Here is a 24,017-nt window from a genome sequence, read left to right on the forward strand (position 1 = left end):
GTGTGTGTGTGTGTGTGTGTGTGTGTGTGTGTGTGTGTGTGTGTGTGTGAGAGAGCTAGTTTTGCTAATGTTAGTGTGATAAATCTAAATGTAAGCTATATTTATCCAAATGTAAACAATTTATCCAAAATTGAATCTCAAAAGTAGGCTTTTTTAGACGTCGTTACCAAGTAAAAATCCAATTCGCGTGATCTAATGCTAGTCTCTGCCAGGTGTGATGTTCTCAGCTGTAGCTGCAGCAGCAGGTGTGATTTTGAATACAGTGAATTATACATCAAGTGTGTATTTAATGCTAGTAAATGATAGCTCTTCCACCCTGTGCAGAAATTTTGAACACTGTATCATTGGTGCTGTAGAGGAGAATGTGTGGAGAAGTAGCAGTGTGTGTAAAGCTCTGTGTAAACGCTGAGATTCAAAGCTGCTGATAAAACTTGCAGATCGGCTTAAAGAGCTCGGTGGTGTGTATTTTTCTTTTTCGCTTATCAAGTTATTACTGGAGCACTCAATTCCAGCCGTCGGTCTGCCACTAATCTAATTCTCTTCAGAATGCATGTTTGTGAAAATGTATAGATTCACCAGTATCTCCGAGTTCTCGATGGTGCACATCCAGCCGTCTGACATTTAATAATGATTCGCATTTAATAACTCTGTCTTCGGTGTGTGTTGCTTCTCAAGAGTGGATGATGGATTGTGACGTTTATTTGATGCTTCCTAAAAATAATGCCTGTTTAAAAATTCATTGGAATGATTCAACGTTGGGGCAACAGCAGTTTAAGCTTTTTATGGTGTAATTTTTATTGATGTATTTATACATTTTTAATTAAATGATGACAAATTGGATAGATACAAGAACTGCAAAAAATATACGAGTAGAAATTATTTTTTTATTCCTAATGTAAGCTAGTTGTTTATTTCCCTACCTTCATTTGTATTTAAATATTTACATTTCCCATATATACACTATGTAAAAAAAGTATATATATATATATATATATATATATATATATATATATATATATATATATATATATATATATATATATAGATATGGTACAAAAATTATTTGTAGTATTACTTGTAGTATTTTTTGTAGAAAAAGAGATGACGCTTTTGTTAATATGTGACTTTCATTTTTTGGGGAAAACAAAGACTTGTAGCCTTTGTTCCTTTGTTTCTGTTAGTCTTATTAAAGACAATGTACCTTTGTTCCTCTTTGTCAGATTACATTAAGTAGGTGTTGCTTTTGGTCCTTTGTGACTGTCAATGTTGATAAAGTAGTTGTGGCCCTTGTTCCTCTGTGCCTGTCAGTCTTAGTGAAGTAGGTGTGGTTTATTATCCTAAGTGCCTGTCAGTCTCAGTGAAGATAATGTAGTCATTCTTCCTCTGTGCCTGTCAGTCTCAGTAAAGACAATGTAGTCATTGTTCCTCTGTGCCTGTCAGTCTCAGTAAGATAGGTGTATCCTTTTTCCTATGTGCCTGCCAGGCTTAAAGTAGGTGGGGCTTTTGTTCCTCTGTGCCTGTCAGTCTCAGTAAGATAGGTGTATCCTTTTTCCTATGTGCCTGCCAGGCTTAAAGTAGGTGGGGCTTTTGTTCCTCTGTGCCTGTCAGTCTCAGTAAGATAGGTGTAGCCTTTTTCCTATGTGCCTGCCAGGCTTAAAGTAGGTGGGGCTTTTGTTCTCTGTGCCTGTCAGTCTCAGTAAAGTAGGTGTGGCCTTTTACCTCTGTGCCTGCCAGGTTTAAAGTAGGTGTGGTTTTTGTTCCTCTGTACCTGTCAGTCTCAGTAAATTAGCTGTAGTCTTTGTTCCTCTGTGCCTACCAGGCTTAAAGTAGGTGTAGTCTTAGTTCCTCTGTGCCTGTCAGTCTCAGTAAAGTAGGTGTAGCCTTTTACCTATGTGACTTCCAAGGCTTAAAGTAGGTGTGGCTTTTGTTCCTCTGTGCCTGTCAGTCTCAGTAAAGTAGGTGTAGTCTTTGTTCCTTTGTGCCTGCCAGGCTTAATGTAGGTGTGGTCTTTGTTTCTATGTGCCTGTCAGTCTCAGTAAAGTAGATGTGGCCTTTTTCCTATGTGCCTGCCAGGCTTGAAGTAGGTATGGCTTTTGTTCCTCTGTGCCTGTCAGTCTCAGTAAAGTAGGTGTGGCCTTTTTCCTATGTGCCTGCCAGGCTTAAAGTAGGTGTGGCTTTTGTTCCTCTGTGCCTGTCAGTCTTAGTAAAGTAGGTGTGCTCTTTTTCATCTGTGCCTGCCAGGCTTAAAGTAGTTGTAGCCTTTGTTACTCTGTGCCTGTCAGTCTCAGTAAAGTAGGTGTGGTCTTTTGCATTTGTGCCTGCCGGTTTAAAGTGGTTGTGGCCTTTGTTCCACTGTGCCTGTCAGTCTCAGTAAAGTAGGTGTGTGATCGTGTTAGTTTTAGTAAAGAAAGCATGGTTTTGTTTATATGTGACTTTCATATTTGGGAAAAGGATGTGGCCTTTGTTAATTTGTGCCTGTCAGATTTAACAAATATGGTGTGGCCTTTGTTTCTCCGTGCCTGTCAGTCTTGGTGAAGGAGTTCTAACTATATTCCTTAGTGACTTTCAGGCTGGGGAACAGTGGTTGTGGTCTTGGTTCTTCTGTGCCTGTCAGTCTTTTTAAAGCAGATATATAGAAAATGGTGTTAATACTTTCTAGAGGTTACCCTGAAATTTCTAGGACATGACTGTAGAGAAACTAGAAACCAATCTGTTTGTTATCCATGTGCCACATTTCCAGCTCAGATGTGAGGAAGCGTGTGAGCTCCGGCATGGGTTTTTCACTTTTCATTTCGGCTGTTTTTCTTTCCTCGCATGTTCTCCGGTGCATCCCAGCTCCCCTAGGAGAGCCTCATCGAACACACAATCTCAGACTGAGTAATGCAACAAGCTCCTCATACAGATCACTGTTATTACACCCGGGACTGGTGTACACACACACACACACACACACACACACACACACACACACACATCTGGGACAAGTCGAAACAATTCTTTTCCCTACATGCACAAAATGTGAGAAGGAAATAAGTTTGTGTACAGAAAGCTCATGTACATCCCGCTAACATTGTCTATGGCTAACAAGTGCTAGCATGACTGGATGGATTTCTGAGGTACAATTTCTCTCTCAATTTGTAAAAATGCTGCTCTATAAAACAGATTCACAGAAATGTCCTGTCTGTTGTCATTTTTAGCCTGGTAAAATGATATTCCTGTCTATCCATTAAAGTGTTCATTAGTGCATTTTTTGTTGTTAGCATAATTAATCTCTTCAAGCTGCATCTAATGCAAAAAATGCCTATTGTTGTTTCGATGAACTCATTATGCCATAGAGCTCAAATCTTCACCTCAGAAAGACGGACAAAATCATAAAGATTTTACTGAAATGTGACAAACAAACAAATAAATATCTCCCGTTCAACGTTAGCATGATTTCCCCGCTAGTAAGCACAAATACAGATTTTTTTGGCTGATTTTTATGAAAAATGCTAATCTAGTCTGAGTTATTTTTAGAGAACAAGGTTAACATTCATAAAAACAATCTCAGAGGTAAAAGGCTAAGACTAAGGTTAAATGGGTTAATAAAGGAATAAAGACATTTCTTGAGAAATATTTGTACAGCCTGACTGGCAGTGCTAATCCTAGGCTAATTTTTAAAGCTACGGCAATAGAGATATCCTGCTGTGAGTACCTGAGCACGTCTTAAAGTTATCCACAGCCATGACAAACGCACAACGTTATGACAGACGATTAAGACTTCGTAACCCGGCAATTTTTTAATAACGTTTAAACGCTTAACCCGGAATCGTCGCCTGAGAGACTTTCCCCTCATGAATTATTCCTTTCATTTGACTTGCCCTTGACCTCATAATGAAGAAATTTCATCCCACAAGAGACGCACAATTGGTAATTAATGAAATTACCAGACGACTCATTTATGTTTCCCGCCGGACCCATGCACCAAATTGAGGCAAAATCGGCAGATAAAACTAACCCAGATCTGTACCACAGGAATATTGGGACACCTGACTTTTCCAGCCAGATGTTTCTGGGACACCTAATGTGGTTGTGGTATTAGGATATCTGAGTCTTTCAGCCATATGCGGGTCTTTACCAAAATATTAGCTCAAATTAGGAGGCATAAATTGTATTGGATGTCTTCCGAAACAGTAGCATTACATTATCCATTCACTTGACCTGGGAGAAAATCTGTTCCCGCATGATGATTCCCCTGTGCACAAAGCCAGCTTTAATAAGATATATTTTACATGGGTTGGAGTGAAGGATCTCCTGCTCTAGAGCGCCGACCTCAACCCTACTAAACACCTTTGGGATGAATTGGAAGGCTGACCAGACCACAGGCCTCCTCACCTACAACCGTACCTGACTTCACTAACACCCTTGTGGTTAAATGAATCTCCACAAGCACACTCCACAATCTAGTGGAACATATTCCCAGAAGAATAGAGGTTACAGCAAATGTGGACTTAATGTTGAATGAAATTCAACTCCCTTATAGTGTATATATACTCTATATTTGGTTTCCCTCAAACAGGGAATTTCAACATATATTTTACCTCAGAAACATGACTAGACTCCTTGTAAAGTACCAAAATTAGCATTCTACCACGCCTTTTGATGTTCTGGTGAAATTTTGATGTCAAGGAGATAAAATTTTACCTCAAAAATCATAAACACCTCACTGAATTGTAACCAAACAAACAAATAAATACTTAAGGTTCCATGTTAGCTTGTTAGCATTTGCTAACTCGGCTAGTAAACAGCAACAAAAAGGTATATAATTAAAGGGTATAATGCTAACATGTTAGCCAAGCCATAGTTGCTATTATAGATCACGTTACAAACACTATTACTCTATACTCTATTACTCTCTATTTAATATATGGAATAGAATTGAATGTTTTTGCTGGAATGTGGAAAATGTTTTTCTTAGCATAGTTTTGTGTGCTTTTTTTTTTTCTTCCTGTGTAGTAAATAGGCACACAGAGGTTGGAGAATGAGCGGAGTTTAATCGGCAGGTCGATAAACAGTGCTAAGCAGGTGGTCATGAATCAGGACTGGAGAGTAAATGTGGATTGATTAGCCGTACGTATGAAGAAATGCCCCAATCTTGCTGCATTTGATGTCTTTTTTTTTATTATTTAATCAACAGAACAAGACACGTGATTGACGTTTAAACATGTACTGTGGCTAAGCCAACAGCGGGAAACAGGAAGTAGCACCGGTGTCCTCCTGACACATCTGTACGTCGCAGTATGTCTACTTAGCAACCGTTACCAAGCCGACGCTTTAGATTGTAAATCAATACAAGCAGGAGATTTATGGATCCGGCTCAGCACTGATCGATTTAAAGTGTCCTGATGAGAATCACTTTTATTTCAGTAGCTCACACTGACCTCGAGATTCACTTTATTTATTTGTTTGTTTCATAATTATTTCTTTCTGTTAAACATGCATGCTGGGAAATTCCTATGATTTTGATTTTGGCATTTTTATTACAAATGATGGTGTTTAAATTCAATTATGAACGATTTAGCAAAACACTGCTTTAGCGCAAAGAGATTTTCTTTATTTTTTGCTTCACTTTGTATATTTAAAAATAAATGGAAATGAAAGAGGTTTCAGTAAAAAAAAAAAAAAAAAACTATAAATATATAAATATTGCACTATTATTTGATTTTTTTTTAATAAATGAATAAAAAGGAAAAAAAATATATATATATATATATATATATATATATATATATATATATATATATATATATATATATATATAAAATTTAAACATTATATACAATTATATATGCATATGGGATTAACTAAGCAAATCATTAATATGCTTTTACATGATTGGATTGGTTCGCCGATTAATATGCAATAAGCTGCAACAAGTCATTTCACCCCAACTGATGCAGTTCTCATTTCTTAAACAACCAAGGCATATCCTGTGTTTGTGAAAAAAGATGTTACTCTTTCAGAACAGTCAAATTATTAGCCTGCATCAAAAAGATAAAACTAAGAAGATAGTTAAAAACTAAAATTTGGTTAAAAACTGTCCAATACCGTATTAAAACCTCGAAGAAGGAATGTGATCGGGAAAAAAAATTAATAAATTATTGTATTGAACACGATCAGAGATCACTTCAACATTAAATAAAATTAAATTGTAAAAAGAAAAATACTATGAATGAATAAAAAAATAACAAAAACTCACAGGTATGTTCATAGTAATTTTAAGAGCATTTCCACATGAAAAATGTGAAGAGAACTTAAAAGAATTGGGACTAAACCCCGTGTTCCCCTAAAAACACTTGTCAGTGAAGCAAATTCGAAAAAAAGGCTTTGATTTGCAAAAAAAAAGCACTCCAGAGTGATGAGCACATCAGAGTAAGATGGTGAAATGATGAAACCATTATGCCTTCGTAAGCATTGTATATTATATAATCCTGTGGGGGCAGTGTTTTGATCTGCGGTTGCTTCAATTGGTCAGGTCTCATTTCAGCATCATTATGTACTTAAAACAAATGCAGTCAGTTGAATAGCTGAATATACCAAAAGGTTACCGGATGGCACGAGCATATTTCTGAGATGACAGTGTCAGGATTTATCAAGCTCAGATTGTGAAAAAGTGGTTCAGGAAGCATGAGACATCCTTTCCGCAAATGGATTGGCCACCACTTAACCCGATTGAGAATCTTTGGTTTGTGCTAGAGAAGACTTTACATAGAGGTCTGGCTCTCCCCTGATCAAATATCTTGGGGGGGTGGAACGAATGAAATGCAATGCAAGGAACGTTTGTGTCCTGGTTGCCAGGTGGGATGGGATATCTGCCCAGTCGCTGCGTCTAATCTTTCCCTGTGTATCTGTTGACTTTGTTGCCGTGGTCCTGAGGATTCCTCTGTTCAGCAATGTGTGGTGCTTAAGCAGCTCTTTTTTTTATTTTCCCTCGCTTTCTTTTCTTTCGCTTAATCAGAAGCGGCTACGGTTCAATGCTGGAGTGTTTTCCCCCTTTCTATAATAAACAATGCGCTCTACATGTGCACTTGATGTCATGAGTAATTAGATAAAGTGTCAGTTTGTACTCCTTTCTCTTTTTTCTTAGTGAGTGAGCGAGCAGCGGCTCTGTTTGCACTGCTGTGTGGCTCAAAGCCATTTTTCCCTCTATTGCTGATGTACAGAAATCAATCTGTTCTCTCTTTTTCGCTCTCTATCTCTCTCTCTCTCTCTTGCTCTCTCCCTCGCTCTTGATCTCTCCGAACAGCCTTTTAATGTTCCAACACAAAACCAATGAGTCACGTTTCATTTATTCTCCGCGTACGGCTGGATATATTTGGTGGAAAGTCTGTTAAACAACCAGAGATCGCTGCAGTGCAATATTTAAGGACTCTAGCATGACACGCAAATTATAAATCACGCACTCGTCCCAAATTACAATGAATCCATTTGCGCTATCGATCCCCACCCTTCTTCTCGGTTATCTAGAATTATTAGCATGGCTAGTCCATAAGGAGCGTATCGCTAATGTTAATTGTGAATTATGTGCGTGCACTAATAGCAAACAGTAGCATGGGATTGTAGTAAAAAGCTAAGTGGTCCATCAATAAGTGCACTGGAGAGACATGAATATGTTTAGACCGGGTCATGTCTTTCTTTTGTTAACGCACTTCGAAAAATGACTTAAGAATAAATTGACACCCCTGAAACTTTTTGTAGAACATCTACACAGGACAAATTCCCAAATTTATCTTGATGTGGTTTAAGAATTGAGTAGACCAATCCTTGGTCCATTTGTCAATTTATCATGAGTCATGGCGGGACAAAAATGTCCTAAGATGAATCAAGTAAAAAATGGAAAAATCTGGTACTTTCTGTGCACATTAGGGATAAAAAAATACATCATAGAGATGGTTTTGACCAAATAATCAGTGCAGTTTGATTTCCACAAGGTGTTCAGTGGTTCAATTTTGTTTTCATCAAACTTTTGAATATTTAGCAGCCACCTGCTCTTTTGTTCCATCATGTTAATATGTTCTATCATGCTTTTAGAAGGCTTACTTTCTCACAGGTTCTCCAATTTCCAAATAGAACCTTCAGGCTTTCAGTTCTTAGACACATCCATGACTAAAAGGCTAAAAGTAGAACACATTATGGAAGCTAATAACTTTTAATTATCCTAGAAACCATGACAATCCCATCGCCTCTGAATCCACCATGACCCAAGATAAACTGTTTACTAAAGATGAACGAATGAATTGAAAATTACAAGTAAAACAGAGATTTCTTTATACTCTGGCCACTGTAAAGACTTCCCTCTAGTGGGACAACCAAAAGAACCTAAGAGGGTTGTTGAGGTAGAAAAATTTACAAGCACTGGAATTTCAAGTTAAACTAAAATTACATAAATGATAAAGCAACCCAAACACACTTTGATTCTAAACAATGAAGAATTACGGCCATGTCCACACTAATACATTTCTTGTTTGAAAAACCACATATACAGACGGTCCCCACTTTTACGAACATTCACTTTACGAACTTTCGCCATACTTTTGCTAGCTAGTCCTCGAACGCAACAAATCTACGTGATGTGAATACAAAATATTGTGTACAGTATTGCGATTATTTCAATTTGTTTTAGTATATTTGATTGTTTATTTGATAGTATTTATAGCTCTTACATCATTAGAAGAGTAGTCAATAACGAACACAGTAACAACTTACGAACAAATTCGGGGTACGAAGGGTCGTTCGGAACGTAACTCTTTTTTTAATTTTTTTTTTATAGCCTTTATTTGTCACATATACATTACAGCACAGTGAAATTCGTTATTCACATATCCCAGCTTGTTTAGAACCTGGGGTCAGAGCGAAGGTCAGCCATGATACGGCGCCCCCTGGAGCAAAAAGTGTTAAAGGCCTTGCTCAAGGGCCCAAGAGTGGCAGCTTGGCGACACCGCGGCTTGAACCCCCGACCTTCCGATCAGTAACCCAGCGCCTTAACCACTGAGATACCACTCTCACAACTCGTTCATGAGGTGGGGAGTGTCTGTATTTCTCTCCATTTTGGCCTTCCATCCCCACTGAGATGGCATTTTTTCAGTTTTATTCAGTGTGGATAACCAACTTTTGGAAAGCGTTTGAAAATGGAACTTTGGAAACAAAGCGTTTTTAGATGAAAAACTCAGTTTTCAAATGTATCTGGATGAGTGTAGACGTAGCCATAGACTTAATGAGGTCAAAGCAGATCTTGCTTTTCAGAATTCTTCAGAGTTTGGTCATCAATAAATGTGGACAAGAACCACATGCTTTCACAGAACATGGATGTTCAATTGATAGATCAGATAACCAGCAAACCTTAATTCCATCAAATTGCAGACTTTAAGATCCTGAAAACTGTGACCAGTAAAGTGTCCAAAACAATATCATGGCAGAATCAACAAATGGGTTTATCTGCAGGTTTCACAAATGTAGGACTTTTTAAGACCATGAAGAATGAAATTTAAGAGTTGTATAACAACATGACAAACACACCCAAATTTGGCCAATAAACAGGGTTTATTGGCCAAAGGGTAGACAGAAAGCATCCATGCCTGTATATTGCCTGTCCATTTATCCATAGATCCATATGGTAACATTAGCTTCTCGGGATATCTGCGTTTACTCTCCTTTATTTGCTTGTACACTGTTAACAAGCCCATCTGCTGAACGCTAATTAAATTGCGCGTTAAACGCGCTACATCGTACCATCGCCTGCTGTACGGTGCCAGAATGCGTCGCGGCGAAACAACGTCAGAGAGTCAAGAACCAGAGAACTGGCTTAATGATGATCTTTAAAGTGGATGTCGTATTAAACTGTGTACGAACACCATATCTATTGGACCATCTGCAGCTCCAAACATGAAACACAAATCCCAAAGAGATGAAACAAAATCAGAACTACAGACATCTCTCTCTCTCTCTCTCTCTCTCTCTCTCTCTCTCTCTCTTTACTCCTGTCTACTCTCAGTACTCTGCTTTGTTATTTTTTATTTTTTTTTTACCCCATCCCACAGTGCGATATACATCTCGTTAATTCTTGCCTCGCAGCATGTTTCAAAACATCCAACCTTTTTCATCTCGCTCTCTCTCCCTTTATCCATCACTGACGCTTCATTAATTTTTATCAGGCCAGCCGATAAATAATTAGTCATAGGCATCTTAGATAGGGAACAGAACATTGCAGAGTGCTGTCAGTGCCAACAAAGTGCAGTCTAAGCGTTTCTGTGTGCATGCCTTATTTATGGTTCTCCTCATTACATTGTTCACAGGGGAACGCTGTAACGGCGACCGTTACAGAGCCTGAAAGAATCGCGTCTGGGAATGGCACGTTAAAAAAAATAAATCTACTTTCTGATCCAACCTTAGAGCACAAGCCTACAAATAGAACAAAGCTAAAAGAAGACCTTATACCCTGTACAATCCAGAGTTAAATTGCCTTTCATTCTTTTGCTAATTATTTCTCAGTAACGTGATTGCAAATTTAAAAAGATGGGAGTCATTAAGCTTGTTTTTCCTAAGGCCTAAATTTTCTTACCTTCTTACCCATTTTCTATAACCTGAGGTCTCTTATCCTTCTTCTGAGTAACTTGGAATTCACTTTCTTTTAGCCTTAGGCTCATAGTCTTAGTCTCGAATCTCCTACAAGTGTTCCTTTAGCCTTGAATTTCTAAGCTCCCAGTGATATTTATTTTTTAGTTTCTTGTCAACCGAACAACTCCTACCAACAATCCATTTTAGCACTTTAAATTACTTCTATCGCTCCATTATCCCCTGCAAATCTACAAATCCAAATGATAAATACTGTTAAATGTAAGGCCCATGGTCCCTCTCACCATTTTCTAGACTTCACCTCATTTAGTCTGCTTACTAACCCTTGACACATGTCCTCAACCCCCAAGTTTCCAGCATGAGTTTCCATAATTCTGAGAACTTTGTCCATTTTCAAAGCCAAAGTCCCTCCCTTACCATTTTGTCTGGTTTCCAATAGTTTAGTACAGTGGTCCCCAACCCCCGGGCACCAGTCCGTGGGTCAGTTGGTACCAGAGGCGCACAGAAAGAATACATAACTTACATTATTTCTGTTTTATTTATTATCTGATTCTGAACAATGTTTTATTTTGGAAAATGACCGGATTCTCTCCGCCACATCTGTCTAGGTAACACATAATACATTACCGCTAAATTCAAACCCCCAAGCTAGCAAAATGAACAAAAAACAACACTGTGGATTTACGTTTATTATTTTATTTGGATCCGTATTTAGGTCCGTGGCACAAAAACGTTGGGACTCCTGGTTTAGTACATACAGTAGACACCAGTCCCTTATGTACCCCAGCTATGACTCCTTTAGTATAGACTAAAACCAAATTTCCTTGAGCCTGGTTGTTACTTCAAGTCTGTAATGTAATGTAAGTAATGAATGGGCATTTGGTGGCTCCCCTTTGAGTGTCTGAAGGTTTCTTCCTCATGCCATCTCAGGGGTGTTTTACGGTGCCACAGTCACCACTGGCTCTTTCATTTGGGGGACATTTACAATTTACAATAATATTTAACTTTCTCTTTTTGGGACAAAGTCCATTGTTAAAAATGGTATACAAATGAATTGAAGTCTCTTGTCCTTTAACCTTAAACCCTGATTTATAAAGTCCTGTCCAAATTCCAAAAGTCACAAAACCTGGTCCTGTATCTCTAAGTTCCTTAACCCTGAATCCTTCATTGTGCCCAAACATCCCCCCCACTTATAATTGTTTGTCCTTAGTCCCATAGGCTACATCTACACTAATCTGGATACATTTAGAAAATTGTGTTTTCATCCAAAAAATGCTCCACACTTTCGCTTTCAATCGTTCCACAAAAGTCGTTCTTTCACGCTGATGCATTTTTTTCGAACTGCATCATTTCGAAATTAATTTAATTTAGCGATGGCTAAAAATCGCTTTTCGAAAGCCTTCATCCACACTGCGAATCAAAAATGCTTTTTAAAGTGTATGCACTTCGGAGAGCGCTTTCAAATAAGTTCCGTTTTATTATGTAGCTACTTAATTATTAGCTACGTAATTAAATTGTTAGCTACGTAATTATTTAGCCCTTACGAATTTGATTGAATTTGCTGGTCCTGGAGTTCCTCCTGGATCAGCCACATCTCCTAACCCTTTCCATTTGACCTTGGGTCAGTTGGTTTGGCTTTTAAACCTACAGTTTCTTATCACCAAAGTCTCTTTGTCCCAAAGTCATCCCTGTCCCTATATGGTCCCACCTTCTGTTGTCCCTGTTCTTTCTGTTCTTTAACACACATTTTTCCCATCTTTTTGCATAAGTCTGTTCTTGGACATGAGTAATTTTCCTGTCAAAAATATTGCTTTTAAATGCAGAACACTGGAATTGTGATCGAATATAGCTATTTGTCCTTTCCGAAGACACCCGAGCCTTCGCCCTTTTCTAAAATCTGTGTGCTTCACTAAACAAGCTTTTATTTTAGTTTGTACACCGAAGTGGTTTTATTCCTTCATCCTCTCTCTCAGTGTAGGTGATTTTTCTTCTTCTTCTTCTTTTTTTGTTTGTTTGTTTGTGTAAGAAGCTGATGTAGTGTGTGTGGGCGTCTCCTCCCCGCTGAGTGTCAGTTCTAATAAAACCGAACACACTGAGACGTTTATTCAGGACATCAGTGGCGTCTCATCCATAAACACGATTGTATATTGAGTCACTGTGCATCTGCGCTTCGGCATTAAGGCCGTGTTCATGTTTCTGGAATTGGATTTCTCCTTCGTCATGCATTCGTTTTGTGCGCCGCTGCTGACTGAACGATTTTTTTTTTTATCCGGCTGCCTCCTCGTCAGTGGGCAACAGAGCAATGGCTCTCCTGTAATTCGACAGAAAAATGGGTCGACCTGTAACAGTTTTACCGACTTAATCTGTTCCCTACAAAAGCACCCACAGGATAAGTCAGGTGTACACAAATCTATCGCTAACAGCAAGCAAGTGTGAAACTTCAACAAAGATCCCGCTACTACTGTAACGCAAGATTGCACATTTCCAAAGAATTGCAAACTTCTTGGTCAGTTGAAATGTCAATTTAGCTCACTCAAAAGCATTCAAACTTCTTTGCTAATTACCCAGTAGCCTCTGACAGTTTGATTGTTTGCTTTTAAGGTCTCAGTTTTTGAACAAATAGAATTCTTGCAACACACAAACCATAAAAAATAATAAATAAATAAAGTTAGTGAGCTAAAAACATCAAGATAGTTAGCTAGCACAACCTTACATATCGTCCTGCTAGCTAATTAGCCAGCTTGTTGGCTTAGTGCCTAATGTGCCTATATTGCAGCCTGCCAACTGCATCTAACTAAAAAAATACAATAAAATAAAATAAAATAAATAATAGTAAAGCATTAAAATGCAAATTACATAAGAGTTATATTATAGACTAGTATTATTATTATTATTATTATTATTATTATTGTCAGTATTGGTAGTAGCATGAAATTATCATCTTTTTTCGGCTTCTCCCATTAGGGGGCGCCACAGCGGATCATCCGTCTCCATACCCCCCTGTCCTCCACATCTGCCTTTTTCAACCCAACTACCTGCATGTCTTTCCTCACCACATCCATAAACCTCCTCATTGGTCTTCCTCTTTTCCTCCTTCCATCCTCAGCATTCTCCTACCGATATACCCCATGTCCCTCCGCTGAACATGTCCAAACCATTCTCAACCTGCTCCCTACTCTCACCACAAATAACTATATAATCTGCAAATATCATAGTCCACGGAGACTTCTGTCTGACCCTGTCTGTCAACCTGTCCATCACCACCGCAAACAGGAAAGGACTCAAAGCCGATCCTTGATGCAGTCTAACCTTCACCTTGAACCAGTCTGCCGTTCCTACTGCACATTTACACACTGCTGTCACACTGTCCTCATACATGTCTTTATTTGGCTTTACTCATTTAATCAATTTTCTTTCATACTGTCTTTGTGTGTTTGTCTATCTGTCTTTCTATCTATCTTTATGTATTTATTTATCAATTTTTATTAGATTTTTGTGTTCTCTGGTTTGTTTAAGAGGAATTTATATTCCTCTATTTATTTGTTTGTTTGTTTGTTTGTTTGTCTTCGCTTGTTTAATAGATTTTCTACAGTTTCTTTGTTTATTTATTCATGTATTTGTTTGCCTATCTATCTATCTATCTATCTATCTATCTATCTATCTATCTATCTATCTATCTATCTATCTATCTATCTATCTATCTATCTATCATCATCTTATTGATTTATATTTATTTATTTATGGGGTGCCATTTAGTCATGTGACTTACTCCAAAACAGAGAGCACATTACGTTCCAGCATGTCTCCCTTCACTAGAGACAAAAGTCCCATTTTCTTTCTTGCACAAGGACGAAGGAACTTTTCATTTCTCATCGTTATATAATGCATTTTTTTTTTTTTTTTTACATTTTCTTTGCCGATTGTTAAAAACTGTTTTGACTCTCATCTTCAAGTTTTTTTTTCTGCTAAGGAAATTAAACAAAATCTGCTTGAGGATGAGTGAGAGGTGTAAATCAGCGGGTTTATATCCGGGTTGTGTTTATACCGAAGAGATTGTGTGTGTGTGTGTGTGTGTGTGTGTGTGTGTGTGTGTGTATGTATGTGTGTGTGTGTGTGTGTGTACGTCATTAATATTTAACAAGGCAGGATGAAAATTAACGAGGCGCTCGTACACTCGCCGACTTCCTCCTGTTTCTCGTTGCAATAATGATTTAGAACATTATGAGTGAAAGTCCAGGATGTTGTGTCTGATAATAAACATTTCATTTAATGAACCTGGGCATCTCATTAATATTCATATGGCTGCATTAATATTAATATTAATTAACGCTGCTTTGTTAAAATTGCTATTATAAACATGATATCTGTACGCTTTTGACAGCTCTCTTCTCCAATTGGCAATGGACAATGTGCAAGGTTGCAATTTCACACTGTTGAAGTGCAAGATTCAGGCTGTGCGTTCTCCTTCCTGTTCTTACGGTGGTTCTGATCTCAATACGCAGTCTGGGAAATTGATATTATATACCAAATCTGAACATTTCCTTCATTTCAGGAGTGTGAAGTTTTGTATGATTATAGTTTCATTTGATTCAATTTAGAACTTCTCATTTCACATTTAGTCCCCATTTTGGTGTTATAATATCTCCATTCTTCTGGGAAGAAGTTCCACATCTTCTTTTTCTTTTGGAGGGTGATTGTGGAGTTTTGTGCCCATTCAGGTACATGGGGTGAGGTGAGGAAGCCTGGGGGTGCAGTCAGCATTCCAATTCATCCCAGAGGTATTAAATAGGGTCGTAGCTCTATAGTAGATCTTCCACTCCAACCCATTGTTTAACAGATCTTTGTGCACAGGGGTATTTCATGCTGTGGAACAGGTTTGGGTGAATGGAAAATGTAATACTACTGCAGCCAAGGCCTCCACCTTTTGAGGAAGAACAGCATCTGGCTGGAAAAAGCCCTAGTCCATATCTTGTATAAATGAATCATTCATTTTGGTTCCCTGACATTGACCTGGGTTACATTCTGTTTCCTTTTTTTTGCAAATTATTTACATATGTTAATGCTTTTCTTTCCTTTCTTTACGTTGTAAACTTGTTTTTTCCCCCCTTCTGTGGTGTAATGTTTTTGTTTTGGAGGTTTTTATCATTTTTTATTTATTTATTTGTATTTCCTGATTTTTTTTTTTTTTTTCTTATTATCTTCGGATAATATGCTTGAGGTCAATCTATTTTTTATTTTTTGCTTTTTTCCCCCTCTACCATTTCTTTGTCTTGTGAATGTTTTTATTTATTTATTTCATTATTTTTGTTTATTTATTTTAGAAAGCTTTGGAATCTTTTTTAAGCTTGTTTTTAGGTAAAATTATTTCTTAATATTCTTTCTTTTGTAATATTTTTTTTATATATATATTCTTCAAATTTGTCTTTTCTTTGGTGTCCTGAGGTTAAATTCTTTTTTTTTTTTCCAACCTTTTTTATTATTACGATTATATACAGCAAAGTCTAAGTCTTATTTATTTCTTTATTTCTTTTTCCTGAAATTTGTATTTCACTTGATATCTTTTAAAAATATATATTTTTATTTCAATATGCATGAGGTAAAAAAGAAATTTGTTGTTGCTTTTTTAATACTTTTTTGGTTTTTGCAATTCCTTCTGTTTTGGAAAGTTTGTATCGTTTTATTTATTAATTTACTTATTGTTTATTTTATTTTTTTAATCGTGAATTTTATTTATTTTAATATTTTGTTAGCTTTTTTTAGGCTTAATTTATTTCTTTTTTTCTCAGGGTTTTTTTTTTAGATGTGACTTTTTATATTTATATATATTTATATATTTAGCATCTTTTTTGGTGTCTCTTTTAGGTTTTTTTCCTCAGTTTTTTTCCTTGATATTCTTGAGGTTTTAATTTCTTTTTTTTGTAATTTGTTATTACCCCAGGGTTGGTAATTATTTAATTTCATGAAGTGGAGTCAAATTTAGTTTCCTTCACCCTGACTCCTCGCTCACTGCGCACTTGGTTACCTTGGCAGCTGTTTCTCGATGCTGTCCATCTGTTAAGGGTTTTGTTTGTGCGCTTTGTTGATTCCAGACTCATTACTTTCCCCTCCACTGTTTATCTGCTATTGTTCTTTACGCTAATGTGTATGTTCACGTCCAACCAGTGCAGGGTTTCACCGAGCCGAGAGGAAAAACCGAGAAGGAAAAGGGTTGTGTCCCAGTTAGTCCTGTGTCCTGTGGGGGGGTCCCCACTGAAGAACCTTCACCTTTAATGAGCAACATACGGAGGTTTAGAGTGCAATCCATCTTCTGTTACTGAGGGCTTTGTAATCTCTTGGAAGCCTGCTATACAGCTTATCCTGCAAATAAGTGAGAAGTGTTTCCGGGTTTATTATCCTCAATATCGCTGCATCTTATTGCAGAGATATATTTTATATCCAGTCCTTTCTGAAGGTATTGGAGTTTTTGCTAGACACTGAAGACATTTGGGTTCCAGATCAAAAAATAACTACGAGGCGATAGAACAGAATTCGATTCTGTGCAGTTAAGGGCTTTACGAGAACGGGGAATGCCTTGAATAATAGACTCTTACAAAAGGAGTGAGTGTGAGTCTTGAAAGCCTCACCAGTTTCTACACGGACCTGCAAATCTTCAGATGAGCAAATCTTGATTATGAACAAAAGATTAATTGATTCCTACACTGAGTCGATGAATGAACGACATCCAAAGGCATATACTTGTGTGCCTCCAACCTGGTGTTAACCGGTCAGCTGTTACTTTTTGTGTATATATAATCGTTCTCCTATGATCATTATGCACAAGTTGCTGAAAGACATTTTCAGGGGTTGAGCTCGTCTTCTTGATCTCTTGGCGTCTTCCAGTGATGTTCTTCTGCTCTTCGGCTCATGTGCCGCTTGAAACGCCTTAAACTACTCAGTGCAGCATCACCGTATGTCATGTCAAAACACAGATTTGCCCAGTTTCACACAGAATTTCACGTTTACACTTTGTTCTAACTTGCAGATCATTTTGAAATCGCAGACATGGTAACTCACGCGCTCAGAATAGCACTAGTTTTTTTTAAAACCATTTTGAGACCACCTCGTACACACACGATTGTTTTTATCGATAGTCCACTGAGGCAACACTTCTTGGCAAGCCACATCTATAGAGCCATCAGGTTTCCTAAAGGCTCCACTAATAACAGTGGACATAATAGCCATATTCTTCTTGTAAGAGGTTATTAATCAAGGCCTTCCCTCCGTCTTCTAATGGCCTTAATTAAATGTAATCAATTTGTTTAGCGACAAGTGTGTGTACATATGTACCCTGATTTATGGCTACAGCATTTGGAGAGCTTAGCTATTTGGGTGCTGGCCATTTTTAAAGGAAATTGAGCACCTCTTTCCCCCCTCTTGGTGTAAATTTTGGTGTCAGGATACTGTGAGCCAGTTGCATTCTTAGCTCTTTCACACTTTTTGTTTTGAAGAATATTTGGACATTTTCAGAGAAAAAAAAGTATGTAAAAAATGGCTGATGTCAAACCGATTTTTTAATTATAATTTTTTATTTATTTTTTACTGCTTCGGGATAAAAGTTATATATCTAAAAATTAAAAATATATATTTCTATATTTTTTTAAATACTGTTGTATTTTATATAATTTAAATTTTAATTAATTTAGATTAATAAAAAAAAGTTTTAATTTTATTATTATTATTATTGTTATTATTATTATTATTATTATTGATGTTGTTGGTATTAGAATACATGCTTATTTAAATTTTTTTGAAGTGTGAATTTTGAACTTTGTCATTTATTTCATTTATAATTTTTACTAACCAAAGTAGCTGGGAAAAAAAATACGGATACATTTATCTTCTAATTTATTATCAACAAAATCTTTTTTTTTTTTACAAAGTGGCTGAAAATGAGAAACAAAAAAGATAATGATAAAATAACATTTGAATATCTGTATTTTCTACACAATTAATACATAAATTTTTTTGCCACAATGAGCAGTACAGCATTGTCTAAATATTGCTTAAGAGGGTGTAGTAAAAAACACAATCTGTTCCAACAGTGCTTTTATACAGACAGAGGGTTTGTAGATACTTAACAAAAGTTGTGGAACCTGGAAGAATTGTTGGCGTCAGCGTTTAAATTTACTTCCGCTGCTGCAGAACATCTGGAAGTTGTTAAGCAGTTACTTCTTATCTAAAAATAAAAAAGGCATCTATGGCAGTTTATTGCTTACCTTTGTACCATAACTTTTTTGTACCATTTTGGGTTATTTACTGGACTTAAGATAGAAGAAATGAAAACAATCGGGGCAGTTGTTCCTAAAGCAAGTAAGTTTACCCTCTGACTCAGAGTTTTTTTTGCTACAAAGGGAACAGATATAATAGACTCATCTAATATTTTTACTTAATTCACAGAGGAAAACATTTTAAGGCCTTTGTTGTTATTTTTTCAAAATGACAGAGTTTAACATCATGTCAAACATGTCTGAGGTAAATGTTGTGCTTTCACTGACACAGCGTACGTACGTTAGTAGCAATGCCTTATAACTAACTCAATCATCAAGCTTGCAGCTTTATACACCCAAAACCTGAACCCAAACAAACACTAAACACGGGGCAGTTCATTTGGTTTTTAGTTTGATCGTAGAGGTCATACGCAGTCTAACAACTAACCAAGTGTCTACATCCATGAAACATGTTGTGTCTAAAGAAGAAAATGGCTGCTGTTAACTTTAGCCTGTCTATAAAACAAGCAGCGTGCTGTGTGTGTGTCCTGGTCTTCAGGGGGTCGTTTTCTTTATTTGCAGCCGAAGATGATCACAGCACGGACTTCCCGCTCTCTTGCATGCCGAACGATTCCGGACACGGCCACTTAGCCGAGCTTGACCTTCACATCCGAGCAGAACAGCGAGGCGCGTTACAGCGGCGCAGGCGAGTCGAAATATCCGCCGATATTAAGAAGCTTCACGGGAGGAGATTAAGGTTCTCGATTCGCCCGGAATCCTTCTCAAGTATGTGACATTTACATGCTGAAAAACAGCCTTTTTTTTCCTCGAAAAAAGATAATTTTCATTTATTTATTTTTCTATTGCCTTTCCTTGAGCAGACAGGAGAAAGTGGGGGGTTTTCCATAACGGCCAGCAATTTTTTTATTTTTTTACTTTTTATTGCTATTTGCTATAGTTAAAATATAAACATTTCATTATGTAGTGGTTTTTGTTTCTTTTGTTAACGGTCTGAAGATTCTTGAAGAATTAACGAAAGACTTTGACCTAGCAAATACTTAAATGTACAAATGTTCGACTTTATTTTTATTGAATAATCCTCGTTTAGCATGTATAACAGCGTCTTAGCATCTGGACAGTTTGTTGTGCTGGAGATTTCTTTCTGACTTTGTGATCCAGTTCATCCCAGAGCAGTTCAATAGGTGACCAGGCAGCCCACTCCATGATATATACCACTCATAGCACTCCAGCCCACGCTAAACAACGCTTACAGAGCTCAGACGTACGCTTCGGTTCATCGTCTTGTTGTATGGCGAAGTCGATTCCAATGAGCTGCAGTCCAGACAGATTTTCATGGTGGCCATGTTGGTTTCTTTCACCCGGAATAAGTCTTAGACGTTCCCTGCTCCAAAAAAAAAACCCCAAACCAAAAAGCTTCCACCTCCATATTTGACTGTGGCGGTGAGGCAGTCTAAACACATCATCTATCCCATTCCGCAAGATCATAATGGAATATACAAATAAGCAGGCAAGTTTTATTTGCTATTTTAATGCTGATACACATTTAATTGTCTAAAATCTAAAACGCATTACATACCATCATCTCTCTTTAATAGAACAAAAATTTAAATATAATAATGAAATTCAAATGGAAAAAAACATGACCTAGTTGTAAATGTGTGTGTGTGTGTGGGGGGATGAGACAGTAAGAGGCAACAAAGAACAAAGTAAGAAAGAATAGAGGAAATAACATAGCTAATGAGAATAATGCAATAATGTTAGAATGTTTGTTTGCATGTATGTATGTATGTATTTATGTATATAATAGGTATGTATGTAAGTAAATAATGAGATGACTAGAGGGAAAAAGCGAGAACATGTCATTTTTTGATCATGCCCTATAAATGGTATGATTGGTGTGTAAGTGAATTGGGGCTCTGTGCTGCTCCTGGCTGCAGTGTAGCTGTGGTATATGAATAGAGATGATTGAGTAAGGAAGGTGAAAGAGATGTGCACATATAAATATATATATATATATATATATATATATATTTATAATATTTAAAATTCACCTCAGAGCTAAAAATAGCCTCTCCGCCTCAGTGCCATCTGCCATCCATCATGGCGGACAGGACGTTCATTCAACGGGGACAGTGGCGACTAACCGTTCCACCTCGTCCTTTAGCGCCTTTTCTCTTCACGTTTATCTCGCCGTGCTCTCGGGAGCGTCTTTAATAAAAAAATACGCTGTGATTTCAGTGACAGTTAGCTGAAGCTCTGTGACACACGAGACGCCGAGTCAGCGCTAGTCAGATTGTTTTGTTCTTTTTTTTCTCCCCCAGATTAAAAGAAACCGAGCGTGAATTTCTATTAGATTTGTATATTTTGACAGGAAATAAAGAAAAAAAAAATTGTGCTGAGCATGCGATTCGCACTACAAAACGGCTGTGAATCAAAGTGCTTAGCAGCTTCAGTACTAGCAAACACAAAGTCTTTTCAAATTGAATACACAATCAAATCACAAGCTAGCAGAATTTGTGTAAATAGAAATGTTAGCTACAAAGCTAACTAACCAAAGACTAATTATGTATGTGAAAAAAATAAAAATACAGTAGTTAGCTTTTGTTAGCTTGCATGCTTATACAGACATCTTTTAAATGACCACTGGTGAATTAACAAGCTAGTTAATTAGCATGTAAGCTAGTTTGAGAAGTAATGAGAAGAAGTTAATTTAACATTTAATTTAGGACACATCCACAGTGAACTATTGATGGGGTTTATGTGGACTTTATAGTGAAGGGGGTCCAGCAAGGATCCTTCAAATAAGCCAACACCAGTCTCTCAAATGACTTCATGACCACAGATGTTTCAATAGACGACACTACAGTCATTTGCCTCATTAACGACGGTGATGAATCTGCATTCAGAAGCGAGGTTTAGCAGCTGGCTGTCTGGTGCAGTCATAACAACGTAGCGCTTAACAGCTATGATTGTGGATTTAAGGAGAAACCCCCCCTGCTCTCCCCCCACTCACCATCATGAACACCACTGTGGCAGCAATGGAGTTATTCAGATTCCTGGGCACCACCATCTCTCAGGGACTGAAGTGGGACAATCATATCGACTCCATTGTTAAAAAGCCCAACAGAGGACGTACTTCAGTCAACTGAGGAAGTTCAAGACCTGCTCAAACAGTTCTACTCAGCCATCATCGAGTCTGTCCTGTGCACTTTGATAAACGTCTGGTTTGGGCTGAGCTACACAATCAGACATCAGGAGACTACAGAGGGTGATTATTGATGCTCCCCTGCCCAGAGGGAGAAAAAGGGCCCAAAAAAATCACCTTGGACCCCTTTACAAACAAGCCATATGCTTTGTGAACTTTTGCCGTCTGGCCGACGCTACAGAGCACCGAGGTCTTATGTAGTAAATATGAAAGTGTGATTTGAGACGTGTGTGGATTGGGACATGCCCATACTAAGCTGTTGATCATTTGGATGTAGTCTATATAGAAAATAAGGTGTGTGAATGAAGCAAGTAGTTTGGGCCACACCCATAGTGACCTGAAAATGGTATTTATTTGGACTTTAGAGGGAATACAATTTGTGTTTCCACAAATACAGTGGACTGATAATGTTGTTTATGGGGACTACATAGTGAGTAACAATCCACAATGAAAGGCTGATTATTTGGATTACATAGGGAGTGAGGTTTGGGGTTTGGGACATGTCCACAATTTCACACTGATGATTTTTATTTGGATTACATAGGAAACAGGGTATGGGATTTGGGACACGTCCACAGTGGATTGCTGATGATGTTTATTTGCATTATATAAGGAGAGGGGTGTGGGGTGTGGGACATGTCCACAGTGTATTGATGATGGTATGTACAGTGAGGAAAATAAGTATTTGAACACTACAGGAAACGTTTAACCTCTGTAATTGTAAAAAAAAAAGGCTACTGTACCAAATATTAACACTGACTTTCTCAGGTGTTCAAATACTTATTTGCAGCTGTATCATACAAATACATAGTAAAAAAATCATACATTGTGATTTCTGGATTTTTTTTTTTAGATTATGTCTCTCACAGTGGACCTACGATGACAATTTCAGACCCCTCCATGATTTCTAAGTGGGAGAACTTGCAAAATAGCAGGGTGTTCAAATACTTATTTTCCTCACTGTATGTAGACTGTGTAGTGGATGGAGCAAGCAAATTTGGAACACACCCATAGTGACCTGTAAATGGTGTTTATTTTGACTTTATAGGGAATATACCTGTAGTGTGTGGTTTGGTCTGATAATGGTGTTTGTGGGGACTCCATAGTGAGTTGCAATCCACAATGGATTATGAATGAATTTGGATTATATAGGGAGTGAGGTGTGGGGTTTGGGACACGTCCATAGTGCCACAGTGGATGGTGTTTATTTAGACTATATATTCTTATAGGAATTGTGCTTTGGAACACATTCACCCTGGACTGATGATAGTGTTCATTTGAAGTATATAGAGAATGAGGTGGGTGGTTTGGGACACGTCCACTGCGCCACAGTGCATGGTGTTTATTCGGAGGATGGTGTTATAGGAAATGTGCTTTGGGACACATCCAGGTGAAAGATTTCAGGAAGTTTTTCTTTTTTTTTCTTTCCAGAATCGGATATTACACACACTTCTCAGTTTTAAATGGCAGCCAAGAGACTTGGCCACTCTGGCCTTCAAAATGTAGATTTTCTTTTCCGCTATAAATGTCAGGCCTCAGCTGGCGAGCCACATACCTTCGGAGAACCTCAGCTATATTTTGTACATAATAAGCTCTAACTTCAGATTTGTAGCCTCGTTTATATTGAGTTTTCCAGGTGAAGTTTCCTTCTTTTTTTCTTTTTTTATTGTTTATCTTTTCCAACTCTCATATGGCAGTACACTTCGGGGGAACCAGTAAATAATTATTACATTGAAAATATGGCATAATTGGTCTCACAGTCGAGAAGGAAGTGTGTGTTAACAAGGCATCATGCCAGAAGGAAGAATGATTAAATTTATAACATCTTCCCCGGCACATATTTTTAGAAAGGTTGCAGCGTGACACTTGGCTCAGTTAGTCTCCGAGAGTGAACTATCTCAGTACTCATCAGCGAATCCATACACGTGAAAGCA

The 24,017-nt window shown here is 37.5% G+C and overlaps 1 long non-coding RNA gene across 1 annotated transcript in view; it reads left to right on the forward strand.

Annotated features, from left to right (window-relative positions):
• The window catches only part of LOC124378198, a 35,023-nt gene that overhangs the window by 2,927 nt on the left and 8,079 nt on the right, over positions 1-24,017 (forward strand). The window contains exon 2 of the long non-coding RNA XR_006924175.1: positions 19,440-19,643. This is a non-coding gene — a long non-coding RNA (uncharacterized LOC124378198). The remainder of the gene's footprint in view (positions 1-19,439; positions 19,644-24,017) is intronic.

Source organism: Silurus meridionalis, chromosome 24, assembly GCF_014805685.1.
Source record: "Silurus meridionalis isolate SWU-2019-XX chromosome 24, ASM1480568v1, whole genome shotgun sequence".
Lineage (NCBI taxonomy): Eukaryota > Metazoa > Chordata > Actinopteri > Siluriformes > Siluridae > Silurus > Silurus meridionalis.